At 43.1% G+C, this 17,751-nt stretch overlaps 1 protein-coding gene and 1 non-coding gene across 2 annotated transcripts in view; one reads left to right on the top strand and one right to left on the bottom strand.

The window, feature by feature from the left end:
• The window catches only part of LOC120020922 (cyclin-dependent kinase 18-like), a 124,936-nt gene that overhangs the window by 46,005 nt on the left and 61,180 nt on the right, over positions 1-17,751 (bottom strand). The window lies entirely within an intron of this gene.
• Positions 8,764-8,840, top strand: trnat-ugu. Its single transcript has one exon. It is a non-coding gene; the product is annotated as a tRNA-Thr (tRNA).

The following is a 17,751-nucleotide window of genomic DNA, read 5'->3' as shown; positions in this document are numbered from 1 at the left end:
CTCAATTGGGTTGAGGTCAGGTATTTGTGGAGGCCAGGTCATCTGATGCAGCACTCCATCACTCTCCTTCTTGGTCAAATAGCCCTTAGACAGCCTGGAGGAGTGTTTTGGGTCATTGTCCTGTTGAAAAACAAATGATAGTCCCACAAGCGCAAACCAGATGGGATGGCGTATCGCTGCAGAATGCTGTGGTAGCCATGCTGGTTAAGTGTGTCTTGAATTCTAAATAAATCACCTACAGTGTCAGCAGCAAAGCACCCCCACACCATCACACCTCCTCCTCCATGCTTCACAGTGGGAACTACACATGCAGAGATCATCCGTGCATCTACTCTGCGTCTAACAAAGACACGGCGGTTGGAACCAAAAATCTCAAATGTGGACTCATCAGACCAAAGGACAGATTTCCACCGGTCTATTGTCCGTTGCTCATTTTTCTTGGCCCAAGCAAGTCTCTTCTTCTTATTGGTGTCCTTTAGTAGTGGTTTCATCAGAAATTTCTTCAGCAGTCTCCTCTGAACAGTCAATGTTGAGATGTGTCTGTTACTTGAACTCTGTGAATAATTTATCTGGGCTGCAATCTGAGGTGCAGTTAATTCTAATGAACTTATCCTCTGCAGCAGAGGTAACTCTGAGTCTTCCTTTCCTGTGGTGGTCCTCATGAGAGCCAGTTTCATCATAGCGCTTGATGGTTTTTGCAACTGCAATGAAGAAACCTTGAAAGTTCTTGAAATTGTATATCACCCCTACCTTGTCACAACACAACTGATTGGCACAAACATATTAAGAAGGAAGGAAATTACACAAATTAACTTTTAACAAGGCACACCTGTTGAAATGCATTCCAGGTGACCACCTCATGAAGCTGGTTGAGAGAATGGCAAGAGTGTGCAAAGCTGTCATTAAGGCTAATGGTGGCTACCTTGAAGAATCTAAAATCTAAGATATATTTTGTAGTAACACTTGGTTACTACATGATTCCATATGTGTTATTTCATAGTTTTGATGTCTTCACTATTCTTCTACAATGTAGAAATTAGTAAAAATAATGAAAAACCCTTCAGTAGGTGTGTCCAAACTTCTGACTGGTACTTTACTGTGTAAGTGAACACAATACCTTTGATCCCCTAAAATGAAGGGACTATGTACAAAAAGTGCTATAATTTCGAAACAGTTCTCCCGATATTGCTGAAAATACCCTCAAATTAAAGCTGACAGTCTGCACTTTAACTTCATAGTCAATGTTTCGTTCCAAAGTGCTCAAGTACAGAGCCAAAAAGAAAATGTGTCACTGTCCCAAAACTTTTTGAACTCACTGTATACACACACACACACACACACACACACACACACACACACACACACACACACACACACACACACACACACACACACACACACACACACACACACACACACACACACACACACACACACACATCATTTCTCACAATACCATTTCTGACAATAAAATACTGCGGGAGTCAAACACAGAGTGACTAGGATTAACTGAAACACACAAAGTTCCAAATATGTAAAAACAGAGCATGGTCCATAGCACAGTAGAGAAGATGCCCTTAGAACTGTCCCAGGGTCAGTCTAAACCTGATGTCTCCTTTTTGGTTCTGATCAATCATAGTCAGGATGACAGGTCCCAGACCAGCAAAATCACAGAGAGAGGGGGGGGGATAAATAGAAAGACAAAGTAAGGAGACAGAAATAGATACAAAGAGAGCGAGAGAGAGATATACAGAGAAAGATATAGAGTGAGGGAGGGATAAAGACAGAGAAAGATATAGAGTGAGGGAGGGATAAAGACAGAGAAAGATATAGAGTGAGGGAGGGATAAAGACAGAGAAAGATATAGAGTGAGGGAGGGATAAAGACAGAGAAAGATATAGAGTGAGGGAGGGATAAAGACAGAGAAAGATATAGAGTGAGGGAGGGATAAAGACAGAGAAAGATATAGAGTGAGGGAGGGATAAAGACAGAGAAAGATATAGAGTGAGGGAGGGATAAAGACAGAGAGCAGCAACAGTTGTACTTACAGGAGTGAAGAGGTCGTCCGCGAAAGGAAACAGAAGCCTCTCTCCTTCTGTTCACGGTGTCCAAAGACTTCCCAGGTGTGTCTGTGTGTCTTAATGTTATTCTGACGGAGCAGGCAGAAGACGCAGACCAGAGCGAGAAACAGAGAGAGAATGGTAGAGAGAGACAACAACTCCAGTCTTCCCCTCTGACAGCGCACGACTCAACCCCTCCGTCCTCCTGCATGCAATCACTCCGCTGCCTGAAAAAAGAAAAAAGAAAAAGAAAACCTGAGGAGAAAATCCCCAGAGGAAAAGAGAGAGCTATATGGAGGGTTTTATAATCAGCCTCTCTATCCGTCCCCCTCCCTCTTTCTCCCCCTCCCTCATTGTTATAGCAACAGCCAATCACAGCTCAGCATAGCACAAGCCTTTCTCAGCCAGCCCTGCAGTGTTGACATGATTCTTACTTTAATCAACTAATGCAATATGCCTTGTGTGTGTGTGTGTGTGTGTGTGTGTGTGTGTGTGTGTGTGTGTGTGTGTGTGTGTGTGTGTGTGTGTGTGTGTGTGTGTGTGTGTGTGTGTGTGTGTGTGTGTGTGTGTGTGTGTGACAGGAGAGAGAACTATTTGAACATGGTGACAGTTGACTGGTGATGTTTGAACTGGGGATAGTTTTAATGACATAGCATATAGAAGAGCCATTTCAAATCAAACTTTATTTATCACGTGCTGAATACCCAGAAGTGTTGACCTTACCATGAAATGCTTACTTACAATCCCTTAACCAACAGTGCAGTTCAAGAAGAGTTAAGAAAATATTTACCAAATAAACTAAAGTAAAAAATGTAATAAAAAAATAATAAAAACACATTAACATAACAATAACGAGGTTATATACAGGGGGTACCGGTACCGAGTCAGTGTGCGGGGGTACAGGTTAGTTGAGGTAATTTGTACATGTAGGTAGGGGTGAAGTGACTATGCATAGATAATAAACAGCGAGTAGCAGCAGTGTACAAAACAAATGGGGGGGGGGGGTCAATGTAATAGTCCGGTGGCCATTTTATTAACTGTTCAGCAGTCTTATGGCTTGGGGGTAGAAGCTGTTAAGGAGCCTTTTGGTCCTAGACTTGGCGCTCCAGTACCGCTTGCCGTGCGGTAGCAGAGAAAACAGTCTATGTCTTGGGTGACTGGAGTCTGACAATTTTATGGGCTTTCCTCTGACACCGCCTATTATATAGGTCCTGGATGGCAGGAAGCTTGGCCCCAGTGATGTACTGGGCCGTACGCACTACCCTGTTTAGCGCCTTACGGTCAGATGCCGAGCAGTTGTCATGCCAGGCAGTGATGCAATTGGTAAGGATGCTCTCAATGGTGCAGTTGTAGAACTTTTTGAGGATCTGGGGACCCATACTAAATCTTTTCAGTCTCCTGAGGGCGAAAAGGTTTTGTCTTGCCTTCTTCACAACTGTCTTGCTGTGTTTGGACCATGATAGTTCGCTGGTGATGTGGACACCAAGGAACTTGAAACTCTCGATCTGCTCCACTACAGCCCATTTCAGCAGTGTGTGTGTGACTGTGTGTGAGTCAGCATCTATGAGTGTTGAGTGGTGAACTCAGTGACATGTGAATGTAGCAGGGGTAGTTCCCTGAGCAATCCTCACCTTATGAGTAACCTTCCCTGACACCTGAATACCCAGGTTAACCCTTAAAACCTAACATCTAGGCTTCAGCTCAGCTGGCTAATGTGAATGGTCATACATGAGAGCTGAAGCCAGATGGCTTCTTTCACAGTTAGTTAGGACAGTAAGGCTGTATTGTGGTCATGACTTACAAGGCCACTGAAAGGAGACATACAATCATTCACTATGTCTGTAGAACCGTGAGTGGTCACCAAACCTGACCTTGAACGATGAGCTAGGAAAAATACAATTCTAAATGTTATCTGTAGAGCTCATATTGCTTTAACGTAGAAGTGAACATTCCTCAGACAGACATGAACTACTCTCCCAGCATCTGATTCAGGCTTGTCTGCATTCCATTGGCATGGTGATGCCCATATGGCCACAGATGTTTGATGCCAACACAGAACTACTCTTCTGTGCTTGCCTCTGTCTATATTTGCCTGGTACTGTGTATTGGACAACCAACCAACAACATTTAATAGACATACAGACATGAAAGTATTGAATAACTTGGGGACGTGTTGAACCTCTCAATGGAGGTGTACCGGTGTGAACAGTGGTCTTTGCGGTGCATAAGCTTGTTTTGTAACTGATGGCAATGGTGCTGAGGGTTCAGATGTCAGGATCAGAGTGCCGGGCCGGAATGAGGCCAGGAAACAGGAAGTAGGGTGACAAAGGCCCGCTGATGATTGGATGCTTATAGGATTAATTGTATTATTGGCTTGCAGTGGAATTAACACAAATCCCTCCAAATGTAACTAGCAACAGTCCCCATAGGCAAGACTGTCTGGAAGGAAGGGAGAGAGAGAGAGGGGGAAAGAAGGACAGAAGTGATGTTTTCTTCCTCTCTCCTGTCTACCTACAGTAAGTAAGTATGTCAGTGGCTATTTTTGTTATGTTTTCATGTTGTACATAACTGATCTGCATCGGTGCATTGTTACGTCGCCTCTGCTGGTGAATTATCAACACAACCATCTCTCAACTATCTCCCCTTCCACCTCACCCTCCATAGCTACCTCACCTTCCTCAACAACCTAATCTAATTTTACCCTCCACAGCCACCTTAGCTCCCAACACCTTCTCTGTTCACTCAGGGTCTATCTGACCCTCTCTGGGGGAGGTGTCCTTTTCAACAACTTTCCACCACTGGTAGTGGGTCACAAAGAGAGAATCTGCAATGACAACCTATACCTCATATAGTGCATTATTTCCCCCGAGGAATAAGGTGTCATTTGACTTGAGACACAGACAAATTAAATGCACAGGTATGATCTTGCATTAAATATGATGTGTGCACAGCCTAGGAAACCCAAGTCATGTCATGGTCTCAGTTTCCTGATATTGATGGAACTGACGCAAATAATAATGTACCTTATAGAAAATCACAGCAATCCATCTCCATCTTGTTTGCTAAGGTCGTCGTTAGCAGAAAGGTTATGCTCATGAAATAATTATTAGGGCCGGAAGGGCGGCTCTTAAAGCAGCTCTCTATCCCAGAATAGTCCATTATATTCTCTATTTAGAATCACCATTGTTAGTTCATATAAATAACATAATAGAATTAGGATCAATGATGTGGTCTTATACTGTATTTACAACAGCAAAATCCTTTGAAACACAAATTAACACATTAATGAAATGTAGTCTCTCTCTCTCTCACACACACACACACACACACACACACACACACACACACACACACACACACACACACACACACACACACACACACACACACACACACACACACACACACACACACACACACACACACACACACAGAGTGCTGGATGAGGAGATGAACATAACAGAAAATGTAAATCTATTCCAGCATGGAACAACTGCCAGGAGCTCAGCCTGGAACATTCTTCAGACTGATTCGATTGGCCGTGTCCTTCATTACAGAGTGTACACACACACACAGAAACATACACAAACACACAGAGTGCTGGGTTAGGAAAAGAACTTAACAGTAAATGTAAATCTATTCCAGGGAGCTGCTGGCACCAAAGTGGTGGTTTACTATTTAATAAACAAACAGAGATGGGCCTCCCGGGTGGCGCAGAGGTCTAAGGCACTGCATCGCAGTGCTAGCTGTGCCACCAGAGATTCCTGGTTTTAGCCCAGGCTCTGTCGCAGCCGGCAGCGACCGGGAGATCCATGGTGCGACGCACAATTGGCCCAGCGTAGTCCGGGTTAGGGAGGGTTTTGCCGGCAGGGATATCCTTGTCTCATCGCGCACTAGCGACTCCTGTGGCGGGCCGGGCGCAGTGCATGCTGACCAGGTCGCCAGGTGTATGGTGTTTCCTCCGACACATTGGTGCGGCTGGCTTCCGGGTTGGATGTGCGTTGTGTCAAGAAGCAGTGCGGCTAGGTTGGGTTGTGTTTCGGAGGACGCATGGCTCTCGACCTTCGCCTCTCCCAAGTCCGTACGGGAGTTTCAGCGACGAGACAACACTGTAACTACTACCAATTGGATACCACGAAATTGGGGAGAAAAAGGGGTACATTTTTTAAATAGAAATTTAAAAAATATATATAAATAAACAGAGAGCAGGACATGGAGCTGAGTCTCTCTCTGCTCAGGTATTTTAATGGTCCAATGTATGCAGAGGAGAGGGGACAATCTGTGTGTGTTTGTGTCCTCATATTTTGGCGACAGAAATGAGTATAATCAATATACTGTGTGTGCCCAATGCAGGAGCTGAATCCAACACTTTGAACCAACCAAGTCAACTGGACCAGTTGGATAGCCTGTAAAGAGCCAATGTCCAGTAGGATTTCTGATGGATACAGTTTCAAGACCAGAATGGGTTGTTGCACACACGTTCCTTTGGAGATCACACACACATGTTCTCACACAAATCCATGCACAACCATGCACAACCATGCACAACCATGCACAACCATGCACACATGAATGCAAACTAACCTGTAATATTGTGGTTTGCACATGGATTACTCAGAGGACTTTGAGTTCTGAGTGTGGGAGGAGAGTCTCACCATCAACTGACTATATTTCAACATATACAGTAGAGTTAACTGTCTCCTGCCACACACACACACACACACACACACACACACACACACACACACACACACACACACACACACACACACACACACACACACACACACACACACACACACACACACACACACACACTTTTGGTAAGCAGGGGCAGATGACTAGCATCACATGAATCTCAGAGGCAGAGGAAGGAACCCTCCAGCCTAGACCAATTACAGATGTAGGATCTTCATTTCAGCCAGTTTGCTACAGCAGGAAAATAATCCTGCACCAAAAGGAAATGTGAATTATAATTCATGTACATTTTTATAGGGGTTTCTCACTGTCTGTTTAAAATATTGTCTATTTACACAATAGTGTAACTCTCTGACAGCCACATACTGGAGAACCACACTGTAGACTATTATTTTATTGTCCATTTGGTGATGGTGACACCAAAGACTGGAGGGAAGATCGCAGAGAGGCAATTATTCCTGTGCGTGTGCGTGCGTGTGTGCGTGTGTGGATGCATTTAACTATATTTGTTGGGACCAGAGGTTCTCACAAGAATAGTAAACAAACAAAAACTAGGAACATTTTGTTAGTCCCTACAAGGTCAAATGCTATTTCTAGGGGTTTAGCGTTAAGGTTTGAATTAGGTTTATGGTTATGGAAGGATTAGGAGCTAGGGTTAGTTTTAGGGTTTGGAGCTAGGGTTAGTTTTAGGGTTAGGAGCTAGGGTTTGGTTTAGGGTTCAGTTTAGGGGTTAGGGAAAATAGGATTTTGAATGGGACTGAATTGTGTTAGTTATACAAGTGTGTGTGTGTGTGTGTGTGTGTGTGTGTGTGTGTGTGTGTGTGTGTGTGTGTGTGTGTGTGTGTGTGTGTGTGTGTGTGTGTGTGTGTGTGTGTGTGTGTGTGTGTGTGTGTCATTCAGTCTGCCCCATTCATACAAATTCAATTCTCAGTGATAAAATGGCTCTTTTAATTATGCTATCCAGAGAGAGAGGCTTTAGAAGACAAAGATGAAAGGGGGAAAATGAGAGAGAATGGACCCTTCCTCAGACAGAGAGAGAGCAACAAGCTCTCACAGTCTCACTGCAGAATCCGACGTTTGTCCATAAACGTCAGATTTCAAAGGTTAAGTTCAGGCATTCATTCCGAATGGTTATGTTAAAGGTTAAGGTTTGGGATAGGATAAAAACAAAAATAACTCCACCGTTAAGTTTAGGCATTAATCCAGAATGGTTTGTAATTGTGTTAGCCACCTAGCTAACGTTAGCCACAACAAATTGGAATTCGTAACATATCATACAAATTTTTATTTGGAACATAGCATACTAAATGGATGATGGACATCCACAAATGAATACATACCATACGAAACGTAACATATCATACCAACTGGAGTGTCTCGGATGTATGTTTACTCTGTTACGTCTACCCCTGAGTCCAGGTAGGTTGAATTGGGTAACTGAGTGGAGGCATGGAGGTATTTGGACATGTGGCCAGTAAAGATCTGATCTATAGATACCCCTCAAACTCTGCATCTCTTCTCAACTCCCTCACTTTAACATGGCTTCAGTGTGTACCTACAAGAGCCTCTACAATGGATTAAATGTTAACCTGTTCTATGGTTCCTTATTGACAAGCTCTATTACATAACGTATCATCATACACAAATATTATATAATGCATTGGATAGGTTTAAGTTAAAATCATGTAAATCATTGTTTGGTAGGTTTTCAGGTGTAGGTAAACATCTCTCTCTCTCTGTCTGCTGTGGTGAGGCTCAGGTTGCCAAAACAGGTGACTGTTCTTTCCTCTGCCTGCTAAATGTACTCCCAGAGAGGTGACATTAATTTGGAGAACTGACAATTTGATATGCTGGAGACTCGGGTTATTACCATTAATTATCATAACTGACTATATAAGACGTGTTCTCTCTGGGTTTCTGGTTATGTTTGGACCGGGGCTGTCCCTGCCAGCTGCGACAGAGAGGCAGAGAGCTGGGGGGGGGGGGGGGGGGGGGTAGGTAATGTGGTCCCGTGTGGCTCAGTTGGTAGAGCATGGCGCTTGTAACGCCAGGGTTGTGGGTTCAATTCCCACGGGGGGACCAGGGTTCAATTCCCACGGGGGGACCAGGATGACTTAAATGTAAATGTAAATAATCCGTTGATCAGTATTGCAATAAATTATGTAATCTTCTTACCGCATTCCACAATAATTTTTTGCCAAATTAGCCAAAAATAATTACAAAGGGGGGACTTAGAAGGGGGACCTCATACTGTGTACTTCCCCAACACACCAGAAGGTAGCAATGTTTACCCATTTAACCTTCTTACAGCCTGAGAAAAGTCTATTTCAGTTTGAAGCTCTGCTCAATAATCTACTTCAAATCAAATTTTATTTGTCACATACACATGGTTAGCAGATGTTAATGTGAGTGTAGCGAAATGCTTGTGCTTCTACTTCCGACAATGCAGTAATAACCAACGAGTAATCTAACATAACAATTTCACAACAACTACCTTATACACACAAGTGTAAAGGGATGAAGAATATGTACATAAAGATACATGAATGAGTGATGGTACAGAACGGCATAGGCAAGATGCAGTAGATGGTATAGAGTACAGTATATACATATACATATGAGATGAGTAATGTAGGGTATGTAAACATTATATTAAGTGGCATTGTTTAAAGTGGCTAGTGATACATGTATTACATATAGATGGTAAGATGCAGTAGATGGTATAGAGTACAGTATATACATATGAGATGAGTAATGTAGGGGATGTAAACATATAAAAGTGGAATTGTTTAAAGTGGCTAGTGATACATGTATTACATATAGATGGCAAGATGCAGTAGATGGTATAGAGTACAGTATATACATATGAGATGAGTAATGTAGGGTATGTAAACATTATATTAAGTGGCATTGTTTAAAGTGGCTAGTGATATATTTTTACATCAATTTTCCCAATATTAAAGTGGCTGGAGTTGAGTCCGTATGTTGGCAGCAGCCACTCAATGTTAGTGGTGGCTGTTTAAGTCTCTCGGTCCCTGCTTTGATGCACCTGTACTGACCTCGTCTTCTGGATGATAGCGGGGTAAACAGGCAGTGGCTCTGGTGGTTGTTGTCCTTGATGATCTTTATGGCCTTCCTGTGACATCGGGTGGTGTAGGTGTCCTGGAGGGCAGGTAGTTTGCCCCCGGTGATGCGTTGTGCAGACCTCACTACCCTCTGGAGAGCCTTACGGTTGTGGGCGGAGCATTTGCCGTACCAGGCGGTGATACAGCCCGACAGGATGCTCTCGATTGTGCATCTGTAAAAGTTTGTGAGTGCTTTTGGTGACAAGCCGAATTTCTTCAGCCTCCTGAGGTTGAAGAGGTGCTGCTGCGCCTTCTTCACAACGCTGTCTGTGTGGGTGGACCAATTCGGTTTGTCCGTGATGTGTAAGCTGAGGAACTTAAAACGTACTACCCTCTCCACTACTGTCCCATCGATGTGGATAGGGGGGTGCTCCCTCTGCTGTTTCCTGAAGTCCACGATCATCTCCTTTGTTTTGTTGACGTTGAGGGTGAGGTTATTTTCCTGACACTCCGGGGGCCCTCACCTCCTCCCTGTAGGCCGTACTTTACAAAGCACTACTGACCCGTTAAGGTTAATATCCTAAAATTTCAGAGACATTCTAAAATGGTCAATCTGGTCATTTTATCTTTGTGTTTAGCTATAGATAAAGAGAGCAGAAGACATAATAAAACATTTTTTCTCCAGTTAATGGTTTTGCTGTGTCTGTGCCACTAGATGTCAGACCAGAGGCATGTCTCTCTCGGACCAGTACTGAAGAGACCACTCAGGATAGGAACTATTTTGCCTATTCCTTCCTATTCTGAAACTACAAAATAAATGGGATTTTAGCAAAGTCATTGTTGTTAAAAAATAATCTAGACATGACCAAAATACATTTGTTCCACAGGTTTGTGCATTAACTAGTCTATGTTTAATATTATGGTGATATAATACCATTCCCTTTCAGATGTGTGTGTGTGTGTGTGTGTGTGTGTGTGTGTGTGTGTGTGTGTGTGTGTGTGTGTGTGTGTGTGTGTGTGTGTGTGTGTGTGTGTGTGTGTGTGTCATTCAGTCTGCCCCATTCATACAAATTCAATTCTCAGTGATAAAATAGCTTTTTGAATTATGCAATCCAGATGCGCTATAGAAGACAGAGAGGAAGAGGAGAGAGAATGGACCGTTCCTCAACCAGAGATATGGTTAAAGAGCAATGTAGAGAGAGAGAGGGTGAGGCAGAGAGATTTTGAAGGTTAAGTTTAAGCATTAATTCCGAATGTTAAAGGTAAGGGTCAAGGAGCTCGTGGAGCTTGCTGCTTACTCTCATCCATCATCGGCCCATCCACAATATTCAGAGAGGAGCAGGTAGATACATGACCCATTCTAGCACAAAATGGCTGCCGTGCATCACTCAGGTTAGGTACTTGGAAAACCATGTGAAAAGCACTATTTAAATGTTATGTAATCCATCATTATTATATGGAGAAAGGTACATGAATACCCCAAAAGATGTAAGAAAATACTTTGATTCAAATTATTACCTTTTGTGCTTGTTCTTTCCCCTCCTTTCTGGCTGAAAGCCTAACATCCCCCAGTCATACATATGTTATTTCCCACCTCTGAGGGCTAACAGTGTTAGCCCTAACAAGCGGTGTTATGCGTGCTATAGCGTGTTCTGTTCAGCATGGCTGTATAGAACATGTAACCCTGTTGTTTTAAACAACTCATGAGCGTGGCGTGTTGCATATGTAAGTGACACATTGTCTTTTATCAAGACAACTCTCTCCTTCTAGCCTCAATGGGCTTAGGCCTCCCTCATCTCCGCCATTCCCCTTCCTCCCCCTCTCCGCTCTGCCTCTCCCTTCCTCCCACCTCTCTTCTTCTCTTTTTTCTACTCTACCAACAAGACCGCTTGCCACAAGCCCAGCAGGTAAGACTGACTTTACAGAGAGGGAGTGAAGGAGGGAGGGAGGGAGGGAGGGAGGGAGGGAGGGAGGGAGGGAGGGAGGGAGGGGAGGGAGGGAGGGGAGGGAGGGGCAACAAATAGAACACACATGAAGCCTCAAATGTTCAGTTGACATACTAACAAGAATATAGCTCAAAAGTGTGAAAAAGACTCAAATTCAGAAAATAATCAGTAGATCAGCATTGCAAAGTATGTGATCTTCTTACCGCACCTCACAATTAGATTTTGCCAAATGAGCCAAATGTAATTACAGAAGGGGGACTTAGAAGAGGGACTTCATACTGTGTACTTCCCCAACACACCAGAAGGTGACAATGTTTACCCATTTAACCTTCTTACAGCCGGAGGAAAGTCTATTTCAGTTTGGAGCTCAACTCAAGAATCTTATTTACCAAGCACAAGCTTTTACTGACCAGTAAAGATTTTTTTCTTAAGATTTCAGAGACATCCTAAAATTGTCAATCTGGTCATTTTATCTTTGTGTTTAGCTATAGATAAAAAGAGAGGAAGACAGAATAACACTTTCCCCCCCCAGTTAGTGGTTTTGCCGTGTTTGTATCACTAGACTAAAGGCATGTCTCTCTCAGAGTAGTACAGAAGACACCACTCAGGACAAGAACTCCAGCAAAGTCATTGTGATAAAAATAGATACATTTTGTTTCACAGTTTTTTCTATTGACTAGTCTATGTCTATCAGGTGTGCGTTCTTATTTCAAGTTATATGTCATAGGCATAGGTACAGTATCTTTTCATGAGAGACTCCTCTCATTTGACTGGTTAAACCTATATCTTGTGGCATGTTGTGGGACTATTTATGTCAACTCTGTCAGGCACCAGAAAAGTTATTTAATTTGTACAATTATTGTCCTAAAAGTATTTAAAGGCATTGATTGTTTAATTATAACATTAGATTATTGAAATATGCAATAAAAATCTCCAAACTTATTTTAATTTTATTTTAGCACTATTAAAGGCTCCAGGGCTAAATGTGTTAGCATTTTGTCATGTTTTTTAGATTTAGAACATAAAACAACATTTATAAAGCAAACATTATCCCTTAGGTCAGCACAGCAAATAGTTCCATTGTTTAACCTGTTTGGGCTGCAGGGGCAGTATTGAGTAGCCGGATAAAAGGTGCCCATTTCAAACGGCCTCGTACTCAATTCTTGCTCGTACAATATGCATATTATTATTACTATTGGATAGAAAACACTCTCTAGTTTCTAAAACCGTTTGAATTATATCTGTGAGTAAAACAGAACTCATTTTGCAGCAAACTTCCTGACAGGAAGTGGAAAATCTGAAATCGATGCTCTCTTCTAGGGGCTGCCTAGAAAGGTCCTTGATATTTATTAGAATACATGCACTTCATACGTCTTCCACTAAATGTCGACAGGCAGTGAGAGAAGAAATTGAGTGTATAACTTGATCTGGGCTCGAATAAATGCTCTTTGTATGACGTGTCACCAGTTTTCTGTTTTCTGGAGAGCGCGCGAAGGGACCTGGTTTTGCCTTCTGTACAGCTGTCGTTATAGACGACTAATATCTCCGGCTTTGATTTTATTTGATACATGTGACAATATCATCGTAAAGTATGTTTTTTCAATATAGGTTTATTAGATTATTGAAATTTTTTCGGGACGTTAGGCGTGTTGCGTTGTCTGCGTTTGTTCACGAAGGAGAGCTTAGCGCCACTTTGCTAGCTTTCCGTGCTAATTGACTGGAGAAGAGGACATTCTAAAACCAAACAACGATTGTTCCCGACAAAGGACCCCTTGTACAACATTCTGATGAAAGATCATCAAAAGTAGGACCCATTTTATGATGTTATTTCATATATCTGTCGAACATGTTGTACTAGTAGGTTGCGGCCAGGTTTTGGGCACTCTCTCGCCATAACGTAAACTGCATATATGCTGTATTGGACTTGTTAATGCATTGGTCCAATGCTGTATTGGACTTACATTTAAGTCATTTAGCAGACGCTCTTATCCAGAGCGACTTACAAATTGGACTTGTTAATGTGTGAAAGTTAAATATTTCTAAAAAATATATTTTGAATTTCGCGCCCTGCACTTGAAGTGGCTGTTGTCATATTGTGCCCGGCTTCGGGCTTGCAGCCATAAGAAGTTTTAAGCATATGTTGCTGATTACCATTCTGATGTTGCCTGAGAATTTGTTGCCTGATTACCATTCTATGGAGGTTAGGCATCAGTGAGGGAGTTGACAATCCAATGACAAGAGTTGACAACACATACTCAAAACAGACTTGTTTTTGCCTCTAAAAACAAAAGTTCAATACAAACATGAGTAAAATATGGAAAATTATTATTAAAAACAACCATTCTATCAGATCTTTCAGCACTCTGATGGAGTTGATGTTTTACAGAGTTGGCAAAAACTTTAACGCTTCTTAGTCGTAGTCTATGATCTACACTCCAAGTTAGCTCTAGTTATCCTGAGGTCACCCTCACCGGTTCCGTCACTCTCCTAATCTCCTTCTAGGCTTGCCCTAGACCGTAATCACAGCCAACCACCCACAGTTACTATCGGCCACATTATCATCCTACCCGACTTCTAAAGGAATATGAAGGAATAATAACCTGCATGATTTCTGCCACATTCAACATAAAAAACTCCACCCACAGGTCAATTAGGCGTTGGAAAGATCTAAGGGCAGGTCTGTTTGTGACAGCCCGTTCACAGACTCTCCTTCACAACCAGACAACTACCCATTCCACTACTGAAGTATCCCCAGCATCCTTCAGCCTGAGATAATGTTCCAATTAGTCAATGGGCACACATGTCCTGTCACCTCAATAAACAAGGGTAACTGATATGCAGACGATTTTATTGAAAATGTATTGAAAATGAAATACAGAAATATCTAATTTACATATGTTCACACCCCTGAGTCAAGACTTTGTAGAAGCACCTTAGGCAGCAGTTATAGCTTTGAGTCTTTCTTGGGAAGTCTCTAAGAGCTTTTCACAAATGGATTGTGCAACATTTGCCCATTTATTAATTTCTAAATTCTTCAAGCTCTGTCAAATCGGTTGTTGATTATATAGACAACCATTTTCAAGTCTTGTCATAGATTTTCAAGTCAAAACTGTAACCAGGCCACTCAGGAACATTCAATGTTGTCTTGGTAAGCAACTCCAGTGTTGATTTGGCATTGTGTTTTTGGTTATTGTTCTGCTGAAAGGTGAATTAATCTTCCAGTGTCTGGTGTCAACTGAACCAGGTTTTCCTCAAGGATTTTCTCCAGTGCTTAGTTCCATTCTGTTTCGTTTTTATCCTGAACAACTCCTCAGTCCTTAACGATTACAAGCATACCCATAACATGATGCAGCCACCACTATGCTTGAAAATATGGAGAGTGGTACTCAGAAATGTATTGTATTGGATTTGCCCCAAACATAACATTTTGTATTCATGACAAAAGGTGAATTGCTTTGCCACATTTTTTGCAATATTACTTTAGTGCCTGGTTGCAAACAGAATATTTTTATTCTCTACAGGCTTCCTTCTTTTCACTCTGTCAATTAGGTTAGTATTGTGGAATAACTACAATGTTATTGATCCATCCTCAGTTTTCTCCTCAGCCATTAAACTATGTAACTGTTTTAAAGTCACCATGGGCCTCATGGTGAAATCCCTGAGCCTGTATATTTGTAGTTTTTGGTGTATTGATACACCATCCAAAGTGTAATTAAAAACTTCACCATGCCCAAAGGGGTATTCAATGTCTGCTTTTTTTTTTTACCCATCTACAAATATGTGGCCTTCTTTGCGAAACATTGGAAAACCTCCCTGGTCTTTGTGGTTGACCACGACTCCATTTTGTTGCTTCCAGCCTACAAACAGAAACTAAAACAGCAAGCTCCCGCGCTCAGGTCTGTTCAACGCTGGTCCGACCAATCTGATTCCACGCTTCAAGACTGCTTCGATCACGTGGATTGGGATATGTTCCGCATTGCGTCCAACAACAACATTGACGAATACGCTGATTCGGTGAGCGAGTTCATTAGCAAGTGCATTGACGATGTCGTACCCACAGCTACGATTAAAACATTCCCAAACCAGAAACCGTGGATTGATGGCAGCATTCGCGTGAAACTGAAAGCGCGAACCACTGCTTTTAACCAGGGCAAGGTGTCACGATCGTGTGGAGGAGAGACGGACCAAAACGCAGCATGTGGAAAATAAGCCATCTTCCTTTTATTATAGAAGAAGGCAAAACGAAACAAAACACTTACAAACTAACAAAACAAATAAACGACCGAGAAGCTAATAAACGTAGTGCACACACACAGGCTACAAACGTTCAGACATAGACAATTCCCCACAACAAACTAAAGCCTATGGCTACCCTAAATATGGCTCCCAATCAGAGACAACAGAAACCAGCTGTCTCTAATTGGGAACCCATTCAGGCAACCATAGACTTTCCTAGACAACTATACTAAACATAAACCCAACTACTCTAAATAAACCCCCTAAACCTTACAATCACCCTGGACACTACAAAACCCACATAAATACCCATGTCACACCCTGACCTAACTAAAATAATAAAGAAAACAAAGAATACTAAGGCCAGGGCGTGACACAAGGTGACCGGAAACATGACCGAATACAAACAGTGTAGCTATTCCCTCCGCAAGGCAATCAAACAAGCTAAGTCCCAGTATAGAGACAAAGTAGAGTCGCAATTCAACAGCTCAGACACAAGAGGTATGTGGCAGGGTCTACAGTCAATCACGGATTACAAAAAGAAAACCAGCCCCGTCGCGGACCAGGATGTCTTGCTCCCAGACAGACTAAATAACTTTTTTGCTCGCTTTGAGGACAATACAGTGCCACTGACACGGCCCGCTACCAAAACCTGCGGGCTCTCCTTCACTGCAGCCGAGGTGAGTAAAACATTTAAACGTGTTAACCCTCGCAAGGCTGCAGGCCCAGACGGCATTCCCAGCCGCGTCCTCAGAGCATGCGCAGACCAGCTGGCTGGTGTGTTTAAGGACATATTCAATCAATCCTTATCCCAGTCTGCTGTTCCCACATGCTTCAAGAGGGCCACCATTGTTCCTGTTCCCAAGAAAGCGAAGGTAACTGAGCTAAACGACTACCGCCCCGTAGCACTCACTTCCGTCATCATGAAGTGCTTTGAGAGACTAGTCAAGGACCATATCACCTCCACCCTACCTGACACCCTAGACCCACTCCAATTTGCTTACCTACCCAATAGGTCCACAGACGACGCAATCGCAACCACACTGCACACTGCCCTAACCCATCTGGACAAGAGGAATACCTATGTGAGAATGCTGTTCATCGACTACAGCTCAGCATTTAACACCATAGTACCCTCCAAACTCGTCATCAAGCTCGAGACCCTGGGTCTCGACCCCGCCCTGTGCAACTGGGTCCTGGACTTCCTGACGGGCCGCCCCCAGGTGGTGAGGGTAGGTAACAACATCTCCACCCCGCTGATCCTCAACACTGGGGCCCCACAAGGGTGCGTTCTGAGCCCTCTCCTGTACTCCCTGTTCACCCACGACTGCGTGGCCATGCACGCCTCTAACTCAATCATCAAGTTTGTGGACGACACTACAGTGGTAGGCTTGATTACCAACAACGACGAGACGGCCTACAGGGAGGAGGTGAGGGCCCTCGGAGTGTGGTGTCAGGAAAATAACCTCACACTCAACGTCAACAAAACTAAGGAGATGATTGTGGACTTCAGGAAACAGCAGAGGGAGCACCCCCCTATCCACATCGACGGGACAGTAGTGGAGAAGGTGGAAAGTTTTAAGTTCCTCGGTGTACACATCACGGACAAACTGAATTGGTCCACCCACACAGACAGCGTTGTGAAGAAGGCGCAGAAGCGCCTCTTCAACCTCAGGAGGCTGAAGAAATTCGGCTTGTCACCAAAAGCACTCACAAACTTCTACAGATGCACAATCGAGAGCATCC

Source organism: Salvelinus namaycush, chromosome 2, assembly GCF_016432855.1.
Source record: "Salvelinus namaycush isolate Seneca chromosome 2, SaNama_1.0, whole genome shotgun sequence".
Classification (NCBI taxonomy): domain Eukaryota; kingdom Metazoa; phylum Chordata; class Actinopteri; order Salmoniformes; family Salmonidae; genus Salvelinus; species Salvelinus namaycush.
The sequence above is the reverse complement of the archived record's forward strand: the minus strand, read 5'-3'. Positions and strand labels throughout refer to the sequence as shown.